This window comes from Neophocaena asiaeorientalis, unplaced genomic scaffold, assembly GCF_003031525.2.
Source record: "Neophocaena asiaeorientalis asiaeorientalis breed wild unplaced genomic scaffold, Neophocaena_asiaeorientalis_V1.1 scaffold10, whole genome shotgun sequence".
NCBI classification, from domain to species: Eukaryota; Metazoa; Chordata; class Mammalia; order Artiodactyla; family Phocoenidae; genus Neophocaena; species Neophocaena asiaeorientalis.
In genome coordinates this window covers 1192768-1216705 of record NW_020172817.1, presented here as the reverse complement: position 1 = coordinate 1216705, position 23938 = coordinate 1192768, and the positions used below count along the sequence as shown (strand labels likewise).

Below are 23938 nucleotides of genomic sequence, written 5' to 3'. Positions count from 1 at the left end.
ACAATAAATCATGTAAAAGTAAAAAAGTGCATTGATGAAGCAGAAGTGATACACAGCTCAAATGAGTGGACAGCCAATAGGTGAAGAGTGATAAAGCTACTTTGAATTTTGGAAAACATAGTCTCCACAAATAACAGGAGGTGAGCCGGAGAAAGGAATAGCTGTAGCATCAGTGCCTGGTGGAATTTAGACTTTTTCATCATTGACGGCTCTTCTGATTGTCAGAGAACTATGTCATGGGAGGAAGAGGAGAATGAAGGGAATTCAGTCTAGTAGAGCATTACGAGTTGTGCAGCCGTGTGTCTAAGAAGAGAAGCAATCAATGCCCTGTGCTCAGAGAATAGCTCCAGGAACAAGCTGTGTACCGGCCTCGGGAGGTTGGTGCCTGCCATGAACAGCCTGTTGGTGAACGAGCTCTGCTGCCTCTTCTGCTGCCCGTCCTGCCCTGGCCTCATCACCGCCAAGCTCGCCTTCCTGCCTCCAGGGCCCACCTACTCGCTGGTGCCGGAGCCTGTGCCCAGGCTCGGTGGGCCAGGGCCACCCCTTTGGGAACCTTGGCCGGCAGCCCCCGGGGCACTGGAAGCTCCACCTGCTGGAGCACGCCAACTTCTGTACAGCCAGTGCAAGCTGGACACCATCGAGGTCTTGGCCACCAAGAGCAGCTGGGGCAACCACGTCTCCTGCATGTACATGTGCTGCATGCCCAGCGCCAGGTATACGGCTCTCTTCTCGCAGGGCGACGCAGTAGACCTGGGCCAGATGAGCAGTTTCTGCATTGGCCTGGGCACGCGCATCAACTGCAACATCTCCTCCAACTACTTCGGCTACAGGGTGAGCTTGGGCAAACCCTTGGAGAAGAACCTCTACGCTGACAGTGGCCTGGCAGGCCCTGCGCATCAGGTACGGCATCAGCCCAGACAGTGCCGTCCTCTACGGGCACAACATCATCAGCACGGTGGCCACCGTGGACCTGGCCTTGCGCTACCACTGCGCCATGGTGGTGCTTCACTTCCCGCTTACCTTGGGCATGTGCATTGTCTTCCATGACACCAAGAAGACCTACTGCTGTGACACATTCCCCAGCACCTAGAAGGTGTCCCAAGACGCTCTGTGTCTTTATTCCTGTCCTGTCCCTAGGTTCTTCACAACCTTTTTGTTTTTAGATTCCATATATATGTTAGCATAAGGTATTTGTTTTTCTCTTTCTGACTTACTTCACTCTGTATGACAGACTCTAGGTCCATCCACTTCACTACAAATAACTCAGTTTCATTTCTTTTTATGGCTGAGTAATATTCCATTGTATACATGTGCCACACCTTCTTTATCCATTCATCTGTCGATGGACACTTGGGTTGGCTCCATGTCCTGGCTACTGTAAATAGAGCTACAATGAACACTGTGGTACATGACTCTTCTTGAATTATGGTGTTCTCAGGGTATATGCCCAGTAGTGGGATTGCTGGGTCATAGGGTAGTTCTATTTTTAGTTTTTCAAGGAACCTCCATACTGTTCTCCATAGTGGCTGTATTAATTTACATTCCCACCAACAGTGTAAGAGGGTTTCATTTTCTCCACACCCTCTCCAGCATTTATTGTTTCTAGATTTTTTGGTGATGGCCATTCTGACTGATGTGAGGTGATACCTCATTGTGGTTTTGACTTGCATTTCTCTAATGATTAGTGATGTTGAGCATCCTTCATGTGTTTGTTGGCCATCCATATATCGTCTTTGGGGAAATGTCTATTTAGGTCTTCTGCCCATTTTTGGATTGGATTGTTTGTTTTTGGATATTGAGCTGCATGAGCTAAACAACTATCCTTTGAGAAGCCCACATAGGAAGAAGTGTCCTCAGGAGAGAAGCACGTTTCTATTAGAGAAAGAACATAAAAGGGATGCCCAGAGAAAATACTATGGAGACCATTCTGAAAGGACGTATAGTGGAAACAGTTCAGGAATTTGAGACTCAATTTTTTTTTTCTATTTTCCCTTCTAGCATTCATTTTGAAATAAAAACATCACACATGGAAAGCTGATATACACAGGAAGGAACACATGTTTAAATTACTCATCTTCCATGTTCAATGAAAAGTACTTATTAATTAGGGTTGGGGCATGCTGACACTCATGGTGGTTGATATGATTAGAAAGGAAAAAATCAGAGAGATGTAAAACTTCTCTAATGAAAAGGTTTATCGGAATTGGGAGTTAAAATCAGATAGTCATCTCAATATAAATGAATAATCTTTATAGCAGGGTTTATCCATATACATTTTGATAGGAGTATAAAGCTCCCAATACATCAGAAATTTAGTGTTTGAAGTTGATTAATTAGCAATTTAAAGTAAATTAAAACCCTGTAATTGAAAACTATACATTTTTAACTTAAAAGACAAAGTAATGTTCATCATGAAGCAGTCTGACGAGTTCAAGTCCAGAGGACTGTAGGGATTCATTTCATGTAATGGATATTTTATAGACAGTTTTATTTTCTTTCAATGGCTTTATGGGAGATATTTCATTTTTCATTTCCCTTCATGTCAGTTAGAAAGTCATTAAATGAATATGTAATGATTCCTGATTAATATTTTAAGGCTCTAAATATTTTAACAATTCTGACAAAGCTATAAAACACCTCTAATTATGTTAACATATAAAGGAAGGGGGAAAAGTGAGAGAACAAGGAAAACAATATTCAATAAATTTCAGGCCTATACTTTTAAATTACAATCATAAATTACTTAAATAATATCACATTATATGCTGAAAAATAACAATCAGCAGTACAGTATTACCAAAGAATGACTGTGAGATAAATGTTAGCCTATGTTTCTATTAACATTATAGAAACAGCTGATGGTCTTGATATAGTAACAAATCCTGATGTCACTTCGGCTCACATACTGTTCGATACACAGAAATAATTTTCTGTATATTTATCGTTAAATGAAATATCTGTGAAATGTGTAATAAACAGTAACTGAAATAACTATTTTGATTTGAACACATCTTGATTAATTAGCATTTACTAATAATTATTAGTCTTATGTATCATAAAATATCATTTAAGCTTTGCATATTTGAGCTGTTAGGTAAAGTGTAGTGACATACAAAATATTAACGTAACCATGAAACAGTGTAGCCTAATGGTTAAGATCACGTACATTGTGCAATCTGTCAATGTTCAAATGCTATTTCTATGAATTTCAACCTTAAAACAGGGGCAAGTTAAAACTTCTTGTGCCATAGTTTCCTATCTATAATATGGTAATAAGAGTACTTACCTGATACAACTGTTGGGAGGATGAAATTATTAATACAAAAACATAAATAAATTCTCAGCTCACATAAATGTTCACTACTTTTGTTGCAGAGGGCCTGTTACCTCTGGGCTTTGGGCCCGATGAGATGGACAGAGCAGCAGAGGTGGGTGGAGGTAGATGAGGCAATAATTAGTAATATCTGAGTTCTTCCAGTGCCTGAAGTATGCTGGAGGGTGAGACAAGATCAATTTAATCTTGATCCTCTATTTCTAAACCCATTTGTACCCAGAACTGTGGTCACAAAGTCTGACTACAGGTTCTGGATAGCAGCTAGTAATTTTAGCACAAGATTCATGTTGTGCCTTCTATAAGAAAATGAAACAGTTAAAACATGTTAATTATGCATTAACAAAATGCTCTCATTTTTGCTAGAGAATGTTAAAAAGATTATTCAGCAAACTTTTATTAATTAAAAGAAATATTATTAATAGTAGGATTCTTAATTTATTTTACAGAATTTATATGTCAACTACATTATAAATAAAGCATGAATATATGTTTATTTTAGTTTAGCATGATAATTTAAGCTCCATTATGTAAATGTTTTTCTCAGAGGAACAAATATACTAAAATGCGAATTATGGACAGTTAAAACAGATGATACATGCTTTTTATTCTTTATTAGTTTGATATATTTCCAGTAAATTACTGTATTGAAATAAATTTCAAATTATTAGTAGTAATTTATGCATAAATATGAAGATTATATTCTGAAAATAAATTTATTATTTTATAGTTAGTTCTTATATTTATTCTTGTTTTATCGCTTTATAAAGGTAAACAAAAAAACAACAAAAAAGGGAGTAAAATATTCTTTCTAAGTGTTAACAGCAAATAAAAACAGATTTTTCATTTAGAGATGCAATTTTCAGAACTTCAACACTACTAAATCAGTGGCATCCAGTGTGCAATACAATGCAAACCACATATTTAATTTAGAATCTTCTAATATCCACTCTAAAAAAACATAAAATGAAACCAATTACATTAATTTTGTAAGTAGTGGAGATGTAATGAAAACAAAAAGTATGAGTGCTAGTCTAGTGCCCTTACTAGTATATAATCAAACTACTATTACAGTAATAATCCACTTTCCATTTTCCTTGACTGCTTCCAGTATAGTCATTTTGTCTCCTTAATGTGGCTTTAAACAGCCTTGCAACAGTTATCCTAACACCTACCACAGTGCTTAAACCTGGTAGCCACTCAAATCCAGTTGTTCTCTGCACTTCCATAAGATACTGTGTATTTGGAAAAACGAACATGCATAATAAATACATGGATGATTTAAACTTGATTGTATGTTTATCTAATTTTAAAGAGCAAATAGTTATTGGGCTATGAACAGTTATTACTAAGTTATTGTGCTTGGTAATCTGATAAATATACAAATGAATAAAACATAGTTTTAGCCCTCAAGGATAGTTTTAGCCCTTGTTATATAATAGGGAACAAAAAAAAATAGCACTTAGGCTAATAATATTTCCTAAAAATACAAGATTAGAGAGAACTAGCTTAATGTGGGTCATGTGAAAGTAGTGTTGTCAGATTTAACAAATAACAACACAGCATAAATGCCTAGTTAAACTTGAAATTTCAGGTAAACAACAAATATTTTAAGTACCAGAATATTCCATGGGCTTTAACATGGATAAGAACTTATTTTTATAACTTCACACTTTATTCAAAATATTAAAAATGATTTATAAGTAATTTTTATAGTTCTTGAAAAAGGTAGATGAGTATAATTTATTTCAAATCACTTCTCATTGACTAGTCTCTTGCTCAAGCTAATTTTGGATTTTGTGTGTATGTGTGTGTGTGTGTTCTTTTAATTACAATTCAGATTTCTATAATAACAAAGATTTGACACTCATCAAAATTACATAGATTATTTTACAAATGATATGTGAATTCCCAGAAATAATTTGTTGTGAAATTGTTAAGATGTTGAATATTTGTTACATTTTAATGAATTTAATATATATTTCAAAATTAACCTTGAATAAATTTAGTAAAATTAATAAATAACTTTCAAATTTAACCTTGAATTCTATATTAAAAAATCTAATTTCTTCTGAAAATACAGCAAATTTTGTACTGTCAGATAGCTTTGAAATAAAAATAAATAAATAGTTAAGGAAAATAATGTAACAAATCTACTGCAAGCGTATCAACGTACTTTTATTTTTAAATAGAGGTTCCCAGAAAAATAAATTGTCTGAAAAAACATTTAACTTATGGAAAGCAGTTATATCACCTTTGGTGATAGCTGTAAACCAAAATTTAGGAAATCGAAAAATTTTTATAAAAAGTCTTGGGGGGACTTCCCTGGTGGTCCAGTGGTGGTTAAGACTCCATGCTCTCAACGCAGGAGGCTCGGGTTTGATCCCTGATCAGGGAACTAGATGCTACACGCCACAATTAAAAGCCTGCATGCTGCAACTAAGACCTGGTGCAGCCTAAATAAATTTTAAAAAAAGAAAAAGAAAATCTCGGTTCCTTTCTTGAATGTGCATTTCTTAGGTTATTTCTCCTGAGTATATTATCCATACGGCAGGTAGTTGACACTGCTCTAATGAGTTCGAAGGTAGTGTAATTCTTTCTTTAAAAGATGATTGTGAGAAGTATCATTTTAGAAAGTTAAACAGAGAAAAGTAGCTGCATACACCTATTCTGTCATGAACTATTAAAGTGAGCCAATCACCATAGAATTTGATCAATTTTAATTTAAGTATCTGGTATCCATGTGATGTGCATTGTTCCTTCTAAAATGTAAAACTGATATCACTCAATGCATCAATTAATCTCAAGATGAAATTAAAACACGTTGTCATATTATTCATCAAATATCAACACACCCTGACCTCTTCTTGATAGCTATCACTTAACACCATATTCATAAACAATGAACTCTCTACAGTGCCTTGAATGTACCTATAAAGATGCTTCTAATTATACCTGGAATTTCCTTTCACCTTTTCTACCTATTTGTACCTAACTCTTATTAAATCTTCAGACCATTCCCTAGAGGTTGCCTTCATGCATCCATCTGCCCAGCCACTCATTCAGCAAATATTAAGAGCAGTCTATGTGAAAAGGTCTAGGGGCTGAATTGGTTGATAAAATAAGGTAAAGCCCTTGATTTCACAAACCTTCCTTGCTAGTGAAGACAGATGACAAACAAAGATTAAATATGTTGTGTTACCGATGAAGGAAAAAAAAAAGATGAAGAATTAGGAATAAAACAGGGGGCATTTCAGATAACATAGTCAGTGGTGGTCTCTCTCATGAGATGAGTTTGTGCAGCAAACTGAATAATGTCTGAACAGACAACTGGGTTTTTAGGTGAGAGCATCAAAGCAGAAAGAGCAGCCAGTACTAAGACCCTGAGAAAGATCAGCACAGGTAAGGACTAGGGAGAAAGAGCAGGAGAGGAGATGGGAGATCACATCAAATGGCCATGGTTAAACCTTCCCCAGCATCACCCCAGCCTTACCCAACTGCTGGTGCCTTCACAGAACCCTGCAGCATTCCAACCTCAGATGTTACACACCAAGTAGAGAATGACTTTTCTTTTGGCCCCAGGAGATGGTGTTCTGCAGATCCTGCACTTGCCTTCTACTATACTCTCAGCTCTGAACTACCATTTTGTATTTCAGCCCTTGCCACACTGGCCACACCCTTCATTTTTTGAACACTTATTAGTAACCACAGTTTTCTGCAAGACACCATTGTGTGTCATGTGGAGAAGCAAGAGTGTTGCAGATTTATTTTCCTTAAGGATATTTAGAATTAGTATTTTCTTCAATTAAATATTAGGTAAAGAAAGTTTTGCTTAGCTTCGTGTAGGTGATGCACAAAAACTGCCATGGGAGTTGAAAAAAGGGAGATTATTTCCTTCAACTGACTTTCAAGGTGGTTTCAGGGAGAAGTGGCAGCTCAGGAGTGGACCCAGGGAGTCTTGGGGGGATAGAAATGGCCTTTCTAAACTCTGAGGATTGTGTGTACTGTTATTACAGAGGAATGACCAAGTACCCTGAGTAGGCTGTGAAATTCTGAAGTCTGTACTGTAACTTATACTCTGTTCCCCCAACTGTGAACTGACAATATCTCACCCAAAATATTCATTTGTATTGCTTCCGCTCTTGTCCAGCTCTCAGCACTACAATTAATTCACTTGGTAGCAGTCAAAATGATATGTAAAATATAGCTCATTACATGACCTGTTCCCTGTGATTAAGATCTTCTCCTGATTCCCCTTTACCCTCTGATAAAGTCTACAATTCTTGGACTAGTTTTCAAACCTTCCATGACCCAGCCCAGGTCTATCAACTGGTCTCTAGTTTACATTAATTTTTTTTTTTTTCACCTGTCATGCTTCAACCAAACTGGCTTTTTTTGTTTCCATTAACTGACCAAGCTTTGGGGAAACTTATGGCCCATCTACTAATCATTTCTTTTTCTTTTCCCAAGAATGTTATTTCCCTTAAAATTTTCAAGCCAAATACTTTTTGTCCTTCATATTTCCACTTGATGGTGTTCTTCTTTACAACAATAAAAATCAATCACTTAGTCACTTCTATCCTACACCCTCTTTTAATCCTCTACATAAAGATTTTAACAGTTTGATGTGTTTTCTTGTTGTTTTTATTCACATCTTGTAATAAAAGCTGTATTAGAGCAAGAAATGTTGGTATTGATCATCACTCTTTTCTCTTTGGTTGGAACAACGTCTATTGTATAGTAAGCATTCAGTGTATATGTAGGATAAATGAATTAGTGTTAAACACGTGAATGAGTCGCATGACACATGGTAGTTAAAAGGCGAGACACAGATGAGCATTAGTATAAAGTTGAAAAAGTATAAAATCCTCACATGGAATGAGTAAAATTGAACATAAATGACTGGAATATGGGGAAATAAGGAAGGGTAAGTTAGTGTGGGTTTATAGAAGATTGTGACTAACAGATTTATTTTAGGTTATGATGAATGTGAAAACATGTTTCTTTTGGTCCTTATCTCTCCTAGTGCTGATTAGAAGCGGTTTGTTCAACCCTGTGAGCTGGGAAGTGAAAGAAGATACTTGTGAAGTAAGGGCTTTGGCTGATATTCCAGAGCAGTGATTCTGACATTATTCTTTGACTGATGAGGATAGATACTTCGAATGTGGCAATATCTTCACATACCTCTATTGAAAATTTAAGAGGCCAAATCAACAGGGGACTTAGGAAAATGAGGAAAACTATTCTTCCTTATGGTAAGTTAATGTCCACAAGTTCCTTGTTATACTATGTTTTAAAATCCATTGCACACTTCTAATTATAGAGTAATATTTTCCAGCTGCGCAATGTTCACCTACTAGTATCTATTATATTTGAAGTTTGGTTCTTCTGAGGGCAGGCGAAAAAGTGGTAAAGTTATTAAGCCTGGTTCGGTAAGCCACAAGCTGTTCTAAATCTGAAGCCTGTCTTTTTTTTTTCCTTTAATTTTGACATCGGTTTTATACAAAAGGGACTTATATGCATGTTCGAATAATTTGTTAGATTTGAAATGTCCATGAACTTCCACAAGTGACCTAAGTTTGAACTTTTACTTGTGGTTAAGCCTTGCTAGAAGAAAGGCAGATCTCCTTCTAACCGAGAGATAATAAAAAGAATAGAGATAAAAGAAAGACCTGCGAATAATTCATTCACGAATATGTGGAATGAGGTTTGGAGAAGGAAAGATAACTTTCTGATAGAGGCTGGCTCTGGGGAATCTGGGATTTGTTAAAGTCACAGTGTCTGAAGGACATGGTAGGCTCATACATGGTTTGGCTAATAATTAACTGAGTGATAAGCAAAGATGCTTGCACCTTCAATATGAGGGAGTCAACAGTTTAGAATCTGAAATATGATTCTATGTAGGATTTTGTCCTTGATATGGAGACATTCCAATTAGCATAACTGTGGAAGATATACTAATAGGACTCAGCATAAGAAATAGTTAGTTTGCCTGGATATAGATAGATTTGTAACCATACAGACTACAGAGAAAGAAACTAGAGAAAAACAAGTTTATGGTTTAGGTCAGTATCAGAGGAGTATAGGGAATGTTGTGATTGATTGTCTTGGGGTTCAATAATATCCTGGGCGTTATGGGAATCAGAAAGTCATGAAGGAAACCAACCATATTGACCAAGTTATTAAATGCCAAATCTAATTCTCCACTTTGCTAAATTATTGTCATTGTAAACTGGAATATACTTCCTGAAGGTTAGGATTGTCAATAGGTGTTAAAACTTAAAAAAATGGTGCCTTTGGGCTTCCCTGGTGGCGCAGTGGTTGAGAGTCCGCCTGCCGAATGCAGGGTACATGGGTTCGTGCCCTGGTCCGGGAAGATCTCACATGCCGCGGAATGCCTGGGGCCGTGAGCCATGGCCGCTGAGCCTGTGCGTACGGAGCCTGTGCTCCACAACGCGAGAGGCCACGGCAGTGAGAGGCCCACGTACCGCAAAAAAAAAAAAAAAAAAAAAAAAAAGTGGTGCCTTTGGATATAGCAATTCCATCTTTTTGAATATACTCTTTATTTCAGTCTTTTATTGAAAATAATGCAAAATAGATGGTTTATGGAATCCCTTTATATACAAAGACTGGCTAATATTGGTTTCTAATCATTAAGTATTATAAAATTAATGTAAATCTAATTTATTGTCATAGAAATTTATTCATACTATACTAAATAGTAAAGAAGTGAAACTTAATGCAAGTGAAAAATAGATAATAAAAGCCCCCCTTTAGAATTTGACTAATGGAAGTGAACAATTAAATAAGATGACTTGACTAAGGATGCCTAATACATTATTATCTCTTAATTAAAAAATATTTTTAAGACAAGGTTCATTGGTTTGTAGAGTCCATTTTCTTGTCTGAACTACATCAGCAGTGCAAAGTCTGATTTCCAGTTTCAATTGCTTTGAAGTATTATAAAAACTTCTCAAAGCCATCTGTGAAGCTGTTCAGGAGCATAATCCTGTAGACTTTATCATGTTTCCTCATATTTTAAAGTTTTCTTACAGATACCTAATTTAGTAACAATTTTATTGATTAAATTTATAAATATTTACATGTTATTAAAGTAGTTTTTAAAGAGACAGAATACTCTGTACACATAGATCATGAGTTTGCTACTATTTAATTAAAATATGTAATGGTAGTAAAATGGGTAATTTATATAGCTAGGTTTGGGCACAAACACAACTGATTCTTGCTAAGCATATAACTCAAATAGTGTGAGAAAAACACATAGTTGTACCAGAAGGAACATTACTAATAGAGGATTCCAGTAAGGATTTGTTCTAGAAGCTGGAAAGAGCATCACTTAATCTAAGAGTTGGTTAAATTGAAGTAGGTAGAAAGAACTTCCACTGAAATTGCCGTTTAATAATAATAAAAAAAATGTTAGCCTCTTCTGCCTCTGAAGATAAGAAGTCATATCACATAACTGAGGAAAACACTTTCTATACTGATTACCTTTATGTTACCTTACAGAAGCAAGATCACTAACCCTAGGAAGTAAAACATTATAGTTGGCATCTGTTATAAGTTGTCCTTGCTTTCTTATGGTAACAGGCATTAATAAACAGAATTGCTATTTAGTTTTATTTCCAAGTTTCCTAAGATAGTATGATCACAAACTTTAGGAAATTTTCTAAACAGGTTTATTTATTAAAATATATCATGGATAAAGTAGGAGGGTTAAAATGAAAGAAATGTGCATCAATCTCTGTTTATCCACAGAGAAGTTTATTTAACCTCTTTGAACTTCTATGAAAAATGGAAAATAGAAGCTATTATATAGAGTGATCATTAAGATTAAACATGGTATTATATAAAATAAATGTTTCCAGTAATATGAGTTAAAAGACATTTGAAATGAGGAAAGCATTACTGATTTTTGAGAGTTAAACTATAAAATGGATGCATGATAGAACTGAGAAGTAATGTTGAGTCACCTTAAATAGATTAAAGGCCTCTCAGGGCAGCAAAATCTTCCTATAATATGATTTAATATATAGAGAAAGCCAAGGTTTTAATACATCTATTGTATCTAATGTAATGTTTCTCACATTTAAGTAATGGAGTAACCCTTTTTGAAAACTCAAAAATAACCCAAACAAGAAAGACAGTCAAAAGATATCCAGTGTCAATTTAAATATATTGCTAAAATATATTTTAATTAAATATATTTAAATCTAGATTTGATATGAACCAATTATGATTATAGCTCATATAAAACAAACAAAACACCCCCAAAACTAAGCAATCAAACCCAAGAAACAAAACAAAAAGATAAAAAGTAAGTGTGCAAATGATATTCAAACAAAACTATATTTGGTCCATTTAAGATGGCATAGAGATAGTCTCTCCACTCTCCTCCAAAAATAAGTATAATCTTTGGAAATAATGCAAGAGAAAACTGAAAGAGAACTCTGAAAAGTAGAAAGAGGATGGCAAATTGCCTAGGGACAAAAAATGGGAGGAACAGCATAGTGGGAAGACATCTTAGAATCTTTCCTACATTCTGAAGGTTACTATGGTAAATGGAAGAAGACAGCCCTAGCCTGGAATTTCTGACCCCCTACCTAGTGACACAATATGGCCCAGGCAGACTCATTCATCTGCTGGACTGAATGTCCTGACAACAGTTCCAGGCAAGCATGGCAATGAGCAAGAAGGATTGATTGGGTACTTTGTTGATGCTGATGATTAGGAGCCAGAAGAAGCACTCTCCTTCCCCCTCACACCTGAGACTCCCCTAGTGCAACCTGTGACATTGTACAGCCAGGACACTGGGAAGGGTGACCTGACTTCCACAAATGTCCAGAAAGAGCTCTTTGTCCTCCATGAGCCAGGGAAGACAAAATCAGGGGAGTATTCTGCCACAAGCACCTGCTAGTGAAGCACTTCCATTTTTGTGAGTTGGACACTCTTATCCCACGTATAGGCAATGATTGGTCTCACTTGGAAGAGCCCCTTCCACTGTCTTAAGCAGTGTGAACAAAGACCATCAGCAGGAGGTCAGCCAACAGACCAAAATAATAACATGGAGGCTCTGGAAATTGATTGTCATAGTCACAATAGCCCACAAAAGTAGGCCCTGACCTGCATGATAAAACTAAATAGGGTGAATGCCTGCTAAACTAAACTAACTAACTAAATAAATAAATAAAACAGGACTCAAACTTTTCAAATAACAGTCAAAATGTCCAGGATATAATTGAAAATCACCCATTTTGCCAAAAAGTAGGAAAAGCAAAACTTGAATTAGAAGTTCTGCCATTTCTGCTCTACTTGAACTATTGCCAATTAGTTTTGAAGTTGTTCTTTAAAAACAATATTTCCTGTATTGAATAAGTCCACCTGTCTTTGTTTCTCATTATTTACAAATAATTAAAATAATACTACCTGCTATGAATATAAGGAAGATGCAAATATTAAAAATTATAATATCATAGTCTAGGCTAAAAGGACTCAATATATGTGTTTTTGTCATATGTGAGTTTCTGATTAGGTAGCTAGATTAGCATAAAAATGAGAATGACAACTTAAATAAATCCATAGAGATTTTGCATATTCTAAAAATATATCCTGGTATGGCTTTGGGAGAAAATGTACTTTGAATTATCTAGACACCAAAACAAAGATTGTGTCAGTCAGAAGATTTGTCATGGATGCTCAGTAGTAGAAACAGAAAATGTAAACTTTGATTTTTTTTTAAAGCTAAGATGATTCTTCATATAATTTTAGTGACTCAGTCTCTATTTTAGATTATGTTTAACATGTATTTAAATCTCTTATTGTAATTCCATGCTAACAACTCACCACCTTTTTGGGATTTGGATTCTTATATATGCTTTCTTAGGGAATAAGAATACACGAGTCAGGCCCATCTTAACGTGTGCTCTGCTTGTCATAGTGCTTTTTATCATTGTAAAACTGTTTGACACTAATTCATTATAAAACCCTGTTTATTTCGAGTCTACTAGTTTTATAAAAATATTATGCCAGTCCCAACTAAAATTAATGCTAGCTATCCTTTTGTATCTTTTTACTTCTTAAAGCCCTTATAGTATGGTTTAAAAGAAAAGATGTAAACTATATCTACTCTTGGAATATTCACCAGAAATTTTAGCCCAACAGTAACTCAATTTTACAAAATCAATGTCTTTCAGACATTTGTGAAAAAATAGCAATATTTAATAATTACTTAAATTGTCAATCAGCCTTCTTTAAAATGTAAGGTAAATATTAAACATAAATGTTGAGTGTGATCAAAGTTAGCTTTAAATTTTGGATGCATAATTTACTACCTGTGTTAATGTACATACTACACTTACCCCCTTTATAATGTAGCTATTTCACTCACAAAATAGGAATAGTGAGAATGTAACATCCCCTGGTGACTTAAGAGAAGGCAGGAGGTAATGAGAAAATAAGAACAACCAGGTAGTTTATTTACTCTCTAATCTATATTCTCAGATTGCATTTTAATTTTATTTACACATTTTAGTAATAATAACATAATTTGATCTTTAAATATACTGACTACATATAGATTTTGCTTTTATTTTAAATTCTCATGTAGTAACATATTAAAATTTAATAAAAGAAAACCATATGATTAGATAGTACCAAAAGGGACAATTTTTAAAGACAAATTCAGATGTACTGAGTATATAGATTCAATAACTATAAGTGCATAATTTTGAAATTTGAAAAGCTTGAAAAGGATCCATTATTTTGATAAAATCTTTATTCTTTTAGCACCACAATTTTCAGATAAGATATATTTTATTTTGAGATTATATTGATCATCTTGAAAACTAAAAAACTGTCTAAATCACTTAGGCACCAGCCTTTTCTTAAGTTAATATACAAACAATTGCCAAGTTGAGTGTGTATTTATCAATATTATATATTAGTGAAGATTTAAAATGGCATTATATCATTTTTTAAATCCAGATTGCAAAGGAATTGCAAATTCAGTTCAATATAATATGTATATTCTTCATAATATGACTTTGGATTTTCTACACTAGGACAACCTCAGTTGTTTTTCTACATGTGAAGACATGATTTTGCAATTAACTATGATCCCTAATTTTAAATGCCTGATTATAATTTGGAAAATCCTCTGTTGTCTTTATTTTATTTAGATGTCAAAGAGTACAAACTGAGTTGTCTGAGTATAGGTTAGGAAGGACACAATCTAAAAACAATAGTTGTGAATGTATTTGAACTAAATGAAGCCAAAATAGAGCTGTAATATTGTATATCTGCTCTCTGAATCCTTGCAAAATGTTCTCCTTCAAATAACAAACTTCACCTGTGACAACAGATAGTCTCCTAGACAAAGATGTAATAGTTCCACTGTACCTCTTAATGATATGAATACACCTGGTGCATGAAGTTTAGTGGGGAACAATACCCTTCACTATGGACTTAATATACACTGTATTGTTTCAAAAGATTGATTGGAATTTAAATCATCACTTTTAGTTAATAGTTAAACAGAGTTAAGACTAGAGAAGGAAAGGCTGGTAGGTTAGTTCTGATTATACTATTTTCTATCACTTGAAACTTTGTGATCTAGGAAAGATAACATGGTGCCCTTCTGATGAAGAATTTTCATTCTGGATACCCACAGTGGGTCAGCCAAGACTTTTGTCAGGATTGTGTTGCAGTGCAGGACTTGTCCCATCTAATCATCCTTCCATCTCTCCAAGCACAGGTTTCACACCTGTGCTCTGCTCTGAAAATCTCCTTCCTTAGTCTACCTCCTTCCTCCTTTTACTGTCCACCAGTATTTCTGCCCCAAAATCTGTTGCACATCTAATCAGATTTTAGCCTCTGCTTATCAGAGAAATAACACTGATACAAAAAAATCTCTCAGTAGAAAATTATTGAGTGAAAGAATGAATGGATGAAATACTTTCGGCCTTATCTTCACATTACTTACTTTACTTACTTTATCTGAAATATTCTTTACCTCAATGTTACAAAGTTACTATTCTGGTGAGAACCACCATCATATTTTGATTTATTTACTTAAACAGTTAGATTGTCTCTTTTGAGTCAAAGTAAGGCACCAAATTCCATTACATTTGAATAGATATTTCAGTATACACAATTATATGGAGACTAGTTGAATTAGGTGCAAAACAATTCAGGAGCAAATTACAGTACTAAAAGGATTCTTCCCATTACTATAAATATATAATCATTATTCTACTTTTCTTTCAAGTTGATTGACTCTCCTGAGTTTAGTGAGAGAGATTTACATATTTGTCTTTTATGTTAATCTCTGAAGGTAAACTCTACAAAGTCTATTAGAAAATTTTAAAAATCTCCTGATTCTTTCTGATGTTGAACAATTAGCAGAAACCAATCATTTGCATTTTAATAACATTGTAACCATCTGTTAAATGAATGCATTAATCTTGATTATCTTTGTTCCAGACACTTGCAGTTGGGGTTTACTGATGTGTTCACTGATAAGGAGATGTTTTCAGTCATGTATAGCTTTAATTTCCACAGTGAAAAGTAACTGAAGAGAATGATGCAAGCTTAACTAAAGTGTTGATGGGGCGTACAAAAGAAAAATAGAAAATACTGTTGGAAAAACAAGAAATTTGAATATAAATAAGCTAATTCAAACTAGAAAAAGCAATAATTTCATTTTCTACATTGTATGTTACATAAAACAATATAAATCACCATATAATGCTTGGCCAACTACTAATGACATGATAATGTTTTCTTTTTTTTTCCAACCCAAAAATATGAAATATACACTTGTAGCCAAAATATTGCCCAAAAGGCCTGTGAGAAGAAAAGAAAAATTATTCAATTAATGGAGAATTACTCTACTAGATCATTAAAATGAAGATTAAAGGAGACATTTAATAAGGTTGCATTGTACAAATTTCACTCCTAAATACATTATGATGTGTAAAATAGATAGCTAGTGGAAACCTGCTGTATAGCACAGGGAGCTCAGCTCCGTGCTCTGTGATGACTTAGATGGCAGGGAGGGGTGTGAGGGAGGTTCAAAAGGGAGAGGATATAGGTATACATACAGCTGATTCATTTCATTGTACAGCAGAAATTAACACAACATTATGGAGCAATTTTACTCCAATAAGAAAAAAACACAAAACAAAACAAAACAAAAAAACAAATATTCTCTTTGTGATTCTGTTTTAACAGTCTTCATTTGTTTCTGCAGTTCTAGTAAGACCGGCTACCACTGACCTCTGAATCACAGTCAATCACTAGAGATACACATGCTTATAACTGTGTGTAAATTATCTTTAAAAAATTTAAATTCTCTCTCTGTTTCCAAATAATAATAATAGAACCATCCCATGTGTAACATCACATGTAATAGTGAACATATTGAATAATCTCAGTAGAGGAATAAAGGTAAGGATTCCTAATCTCCTTACTTCTGGTGAACATTACTTAAGATCCTCGCTATTATACTAAGGAAAGAAAAAATTAACGTGCTTTAAAGAAGCAAAATCAAAAGAAGTAAAACAGAGGTCAAAATCAAAGAAGTAAAACACTCTCTGTTTCCAGATGGCATTAATGTTTATGTAGAAAATTTAAGAACTCTACAAAATAAGCACTAGAACTAACAACAGATATTATCAATATCATTAGCTACGAGGTTAATATATGACCAGAAATAGGTCCATTTTTCTATTGTCAGCGTAATATTTAGAAAGGCACCTATATAATATAATAAGGGAAGGAAAGTATTTTCAACAAATGGTACTCAAACAATATGGCTATCCATGTGAAAACACAAGTGGCTCTGGACCTTTTCTTCACACTATACACAAAAAATAATGTCCAAAAATTCATAGATGTGAATATCAAAGCTAAAACCATACAGTTGTTAGAAGCAAACACAGGAGAATATCTTTCGGGTTTGAGAGTGGGGAAATAATTTTTAAACAATAAAACAAAATGAATAACTTTAAATTAAAAATTAATAATTTAACTTTGTCAAAATTAAAAATACTCATCAAATCACATTGTTAAAAAATGAATTAGCAAGTCAAAGACTAGGAGAAAATTTTAAAAAAAGAATGTGACAAAGACTGTTATTTTCGTATATAAAGGACTTTACAATTCAATAATAAAAAGCAACAAACAATAAAAAGGTGCAGGCATCTAAACAGTCAGTTTATAAAAATTGTTATATTAATAGCCAAAAGCACAGGAAAAAAGCTTAACGTCATCAGTTATGAAAGGACGTGCAATTTAGGTACACAATTTCATAGTACTACATCCCCATGAAAGCATGTAAAATGAAAACATAGGCAACATCAAATGTTGGTGAAGATGTAGAACAGCCAGAACACTTACACGTTGTCAACAGGAATGTAAAATCATTCACACGATGGAGAAATGTCTGGAAGCTTCTCATAAAACTAAATATATACCTTCCCAGCAATTTTACTCCTCAAAATTATCAAAGATAAATGAAAATGACCTCACAAAATGACTTGCACAAGAATGATCACTGCAAGTTTTATTCATAATAGTCCAAAGCTGGAAACACACTAAAGTTCCATCAATTGGAAAAATGACTGAAAATATTGCAATATGGTCTTAATAGGTAATGTCACTCAGCAAGATGAACATAGAATAAACTACTGATACTTGGAACAACCTGAATGACTCAAAAATATTTTACTGAGTGAAAAAAAGACTGACACAGAAAGTATATACTGTTTGATTCCATTTATATTATGCTATATGTAATATAATTACATTAAATTATATTTATATGAATTCTAGGATAAAGATAACTAATCTGTAATGCAAAACTAATCAAAGAGTAACTGTGGCTTGGGAATGCTGTGAGAATTGACTGGGAATAGCATAACAGGGAATTCTGAGGGAACAGAAATGTTTTACACATCATTAAATGTTTGATTTCCACAGGTGTATGCATTTTACAAGTCCCAGAGAATGTACACTTTTGATGTGAGCATTTCATTTATGTAAAGCCCACATAAAATGGAAGGACTACTGAAGCAAATATTGAATTATTTTTAATAACTAGCATACTGAAATATTTAGAGAGGAGTTTAATGATATTTTCAATTAACTGTGAAATAAATTTACATAAAGTTGATGGAAAAATAAATAGGTAGATGTATAGATAAATGGGAAGATATGAGTAAAACACATAGAGTAGAATATTTCTTTTAGAAACTAAGAGGTGGTAATACTCTAAATTTCCTTTAACTTTGGCTTGAAAGTGTTTATTATATAATATTGGAGAAGAGTGCTGTAAACTGCTTGTATAGGCAGTCCTTACTTTACACAGTTCTGATATACATAGAATTCAGCCATTATGGTTTGCTTAACTAACAGCAATCCCTCAGCAATACAATTTGAATTTCAGTTGTTATAGTATGTGAACTGAGTAATTGCATAAAATACAAACATCACTTCCAGCTCTTTAATCCACAAATGGATGTAAGTAACAGATGTGCAGGAAAATCAATGATCAATCACCTCTTTTCTTGGTGACTGGTCATCTTATAAGATGCCTCTTAGTGCATCTTATTTAGTTCATGCACAGACAGCAAAGTGTGTGGCAGTGTTGCCTCTTTGTCTCTCAGTGGTAAACCCATGTGATATTTTTAGAAGATAAATAATGGAAAGAGGAAATTGTCCAACAAAGATGAAAGGGCAGCAAAGAAATACAAAGTAATAACTCTGGAAATAAAATTCTAATAGAATTTTATTAGAAGAAATAGAGTTATATAAGAAAGAGCTGGGCTTCCATGGTGGCGCAGTGTTTGAGAGTCTGCCTGCCGATGCAGGGGACACGGGTTCGTGCCCCGGTCTGGGAAGATCACACATGCCATGGAGCAGCTGGGCCGTGAGCCATGGCAACTGGGCCTGCGCGTCTGGAGCCTGTGCTCCGCAATGGGAGAGGCCACAACAGTGAAAGGCCCGCGGACCGCAAAAAAAAAAAAAAAAAAAAAAAAAAAAAAAAATAGCTGACTGTGAGAATATTGGCCAAAGTTATTGACATAATGTACTAGGAAAGTGGTTGTCAGGAAAAGGATGAAGATGTCCCAGGAGTGAGTCAGAAAAAAAAAAAACAAAAAAACTTACATTAAAGAAATGCTTAGCAGTATTTTACAACATTTAAAGCACAAAGGAGAAAATGTTTGAAGCTAATTTAGACAATGCAAGTATCATAACATGATCTATATGGTGAGAAGGCAGAAACTCTTAAAGCTATTATTGATGCTTTTTTTTTAAACAAAGCATTGAAACACCTTAATTTTCAATGTTTCTTATGTTTTAAATTACAGAGTACTAACTATACCTTTAATTATTCTTTCATTTCTCTATATGTTTATAAGCAACAGTAAAATGTATTTTAATGTTTTGATGAACAGTTTTAAAAATCATAGAACTATTGGACTTTTCCCATTGGCTATCAAAATTTCCTTGCACAGTTTTTATGGAACAGTAGTCATCTTTATAGTCAAGTACTGCTGTGTAGATCAAGGACAGCCTATATACTAAAAACAAAAAACAAAAAAAACAAAAACAAAAACAGACTTGAATATCACTGGCTATGGAGAAAAGTGAGAGTGAAAGCTTTCTTGTGCCCAATGTCTACAAAAGTGTTAAGGAGTCAAGTTTAGATCAAGTCTTTTTTCCTAGTAAAATTCTATTATTTTTCAAAGGGAAGTAATTTAGATGTCATCTCCACTGTGAAGGCTCCCCTGAATCCTTTCCCCTCCCAAAGAGATGACTGGTGGTTCTGTTCTGTCTGCACCTAGTACACACCTCAGGAAGAATAAATAAATCATTTAAGTTAACATATAAAGAGAGTGCTAGGCCTGGGATTGGGTCTGAACAGGTATTTTGACATGTTATTAAAAAGGAAAAGAAAGGAGAGAAAATGAACATTAACCATATCATATATTAAGAATTATAACATTATTTTAATATCAAATAGTGCTTAAAAATTCAAGGAAAAGAGGTAAATATCAAAGAAATGGGATATTTTATATGATGTCTACCTTACCAGTGTGGTGTGAATTTTAAAAATATTTTCTCTATTTTTGGTAAGTTTTCTTTATTTTGAAAATTAATGGAATAAAGTATACACAATTTATCGACTATTAGAACTTCATGAAATATTGTTTGTTTTTGAAATAAGATGTAATTATTCATTTTAAATTATTTTTTGGGCTATTGATAACATAACAACTCCCATATTTTTTGTTTTTAGCATCTTCACAGTCTGATTTAAATATTCTTTATAGTCAACCATTCTGTGACATTATTTTAGCTATAGTGTTTTAAAAGTAGAAGCTGATTGTGTTTTTACTCATTATAAGAGTAAATATGCTCTTAAATTATAATTTAATTTTTATCATGGAAAAATATACATAATATAAAATTTCCATTTTAACCATTTTTAAGTGTGCAATTCAGTAGCTTTAATTACATTTGCAGTGTTGTGCAAATATCACAACCATCTATTTTCATAACTTTTTCACCACCCTAAACAGAAATTTGTACCTATTAAATTATGACTTTCCATTTCCCCTTCAGCCCCACATCCTGGTAACTTATAACCTATTTCTGTCTCTATGGATTTTTCTATTCTAAATATTTTATATAAGTGAAACCATACAATATTCGCCCATTGTGACTGCGTTTTTCACTTAGCATAATATTTTTAAGGTTCATGCATATTGTAGCATGTTTCAGAACTTCATTCCTCCTTATGCCTTGATAATGAGAGTTTGTTTTTGAGGAATTTGATCAAATCATATTAACTGTGAAAATAGATATTTATTCATTATTGATAATAACATGCTACATTTTTGTTTGTTATAACTTTTCATTCTGCTATGGGGTAGCAAACATTGTTATTTTATTGGTATTCTCTTTTGTTTGTACTTCATTAAGGATTATTTCACTGTTTATTTTTCATATTCACTTTTATACCATGTAGATATCTTCACTATTTTGTCCTTCACTGGCACCTGTCGTCGCTAATAAGCTAGTATTACTATGGTTTTATGTTTGCCATTACATTTCATCTATGATTTCTATAAGCCTTGCCAAGAAAAAAAAAAAAAAGGAAACATATTCAGAAAACTGCCTTACCCAGGAAGCAGTTAGTATGCAAAACATTCTATTAATGTTTTTATATTTACCTTAGCTTAGAGTTTTAGCTTAAAGTAGAATCAATTGCATATCATCGTTTCTTTTTCCAATTAACATTTCACATGCAATCAAATTTCCCTGTTTTTACAAATTCTTCTGCTCTTTAGGTAGCCTTTCTGCTTTGCTCACAGCAGAAGCCTCATCATCAGCCATAAGGATTCAGATGGGCAGCCCCACCTCCTTTTTGAAGACATCATCAATTCTTCTCCCTTACTCCCTGGCAAGATTTTGCATCATTCCCATTTATACTTTACAATGGAAATATTGATTTGGCACAAAGAAGACATTCAATACATTCTTAATGAATGGATCAATAAAGATGCTCACAGCAAAATCCAGGAAAATCCTCATGCTGTACTGTGGATTGTGTACTTCTCTTATATTCCTAGTGCAATGATTTTATTAAATTCCTATCCATAAACAGAAATAAACTTAATCTTAGCAAGTTTTAAGTGAAAAATTGAGCCATCCTAAGTTATGCAAAATGTTCTTTATACTTGGTTCCCAAGAGTGGTTCAAGAATCCCCTATTTCTCCATTCTTGTGGCAAATATTATTTCTGATGTCTAGTGGCCGGATATTTCTTCTTACCAAATCGATTTCTGGAAGTGTGACCTTGTAAAAATCATGTAATTTCTCTCATTTCTGTTTCTCATTTCAATATTAGTGACATATTGAGAATAATGTCTATGTTTTATTGAGATTTAAATGTAATACCAATATTTCATTTATTGGTTTTTTTTTGAAATGCAGGCATTCCTTGTATATTTTAGATATTAAGTGGTTTAAGACATTGAACATACTTCTCTGCCTGTCATCTTTCTGTTTCTTTTGACAATATATTTTCTTGCTAACACTTACTCTTCTTGCCTCCTATAGAAACTCTCTTGAATTATTTCTCTTCAGGGTACTACCCCTCTGAAAAGGAGGAGGGTGTATATATCCATAAATGCAAAAAATATCTTTTCATACATCCAGAAATTATCTTTGCTTGTTACATATATAAGAACCTGTATGATTGAGAATATATTTATTGTCTTTCACATTTAAAGAAAAGTTTGGTGTACAAGATATTTCTAGGCTTAAATTTAAATGTCTTTTTTATTTTGAAAATATTATTGCTTGTTCTCTCATATTTGGTGAGTTAATCAGATAGTCAATAGACATTTCCAATGCTGCTTTTGAAATGTCTGATGTCAATATGACTCATTTTTTTTAGAGTATCAGCTCTCTGGATTCTTTTAATAGTTTTCCCCTGGGCTTTAGAGTTTTTAAGTGTTCCTTCCAAGAGTAGTCGTGCCTTTTTCTTCTATATCCTGTTTGGCACTTTTTAACCCTTTAAATTTGAGGACTTTTAACTTTTGTTAGTTCTATGTCTTTTTTGTCTTAGTTTTTAGTTCTTTTTATGTTCTTTTGTTCTTTTATGTCTTAGTTTTTAGTTATTTTGTTAGAATTATTCTATGTCATTTTTTCATCAAATCTCTCTCTCTCTTTCTCTCTCATTTGTTTATGTCACTTGTTTATTTCCTTGATGTTGGCATTTTTACTTCTCTATAGCACTTAACTTTTTAAAATATATTTTCTCTGGATTTACTACTTCCTTCTGCCTATGGAAGTGTTTGCTAACTGGACCTTCCAACTTACTGTTTGCCTTTAGTTGTTTCCATTCTGCTATTTGCCCTCCTTTTCTTTTTTTTTAAAAAAAGAAATATTACAAGCACCATTAACAATGTATATAGTACATATGAACATATATATATACATACCTATGATATATTAATTTGTTGTTTCTAACACACACACACAAAATTTCTTATTTCTATTTTAAGTTACCAATATCCTCCCTTGAATTTCCAAGGCTGCTTATGATGTCCAATTTTACTTCTTTATCTTTTGTTTTATGATTTATAATTTGTGTCACAAACATAGCTCAAGTGGATAACCTAACTTTACAATAAGTACACCTTAAGGTATTTGAGAAACATATATTTCTTTTTTCTGAAAATCTGTTTCCCCTCAATGTATCCTTGAACTTTTCTATGAATGTGTATTTTCTTTTTCCTTTTGGTTAGGAGTCCAATTGCTTCATTATATTTAGCAATTCTCCACCCTGCACTCTCATTAAATTCATCTGTAAATATATTTAAGAAATCAATCCTTGATCAGGTAAATTTCAGAATCTGAGAATAGTCTATGGGCATCAAAATCAATTTAATTAAACTATTTATGATGCAGGACTTATTGTTGACCACTACTTCATTCATTAAGGAAAGGGATGCATTATTCTCTGAAAACAAAACAAAACAAATATTTTTTCCCTCTGATCCATGGATAATAATCA

General features: G+C 33.5%; 1 pseudogene; it reads left to right on the top strand.

The window, feature by feature from the left end:
- The first annotated feature begins 390 nt into the window (after nt 1-390).
- LOC112397517 (alpha/beta hydrolase domain-containing protein 17A pseudogene) lies at nt 391-8452 on the top strand (annotated as a pseudogene).
- Nucleotides 8453-23938: the final 15486 nt, after the last annotated feature.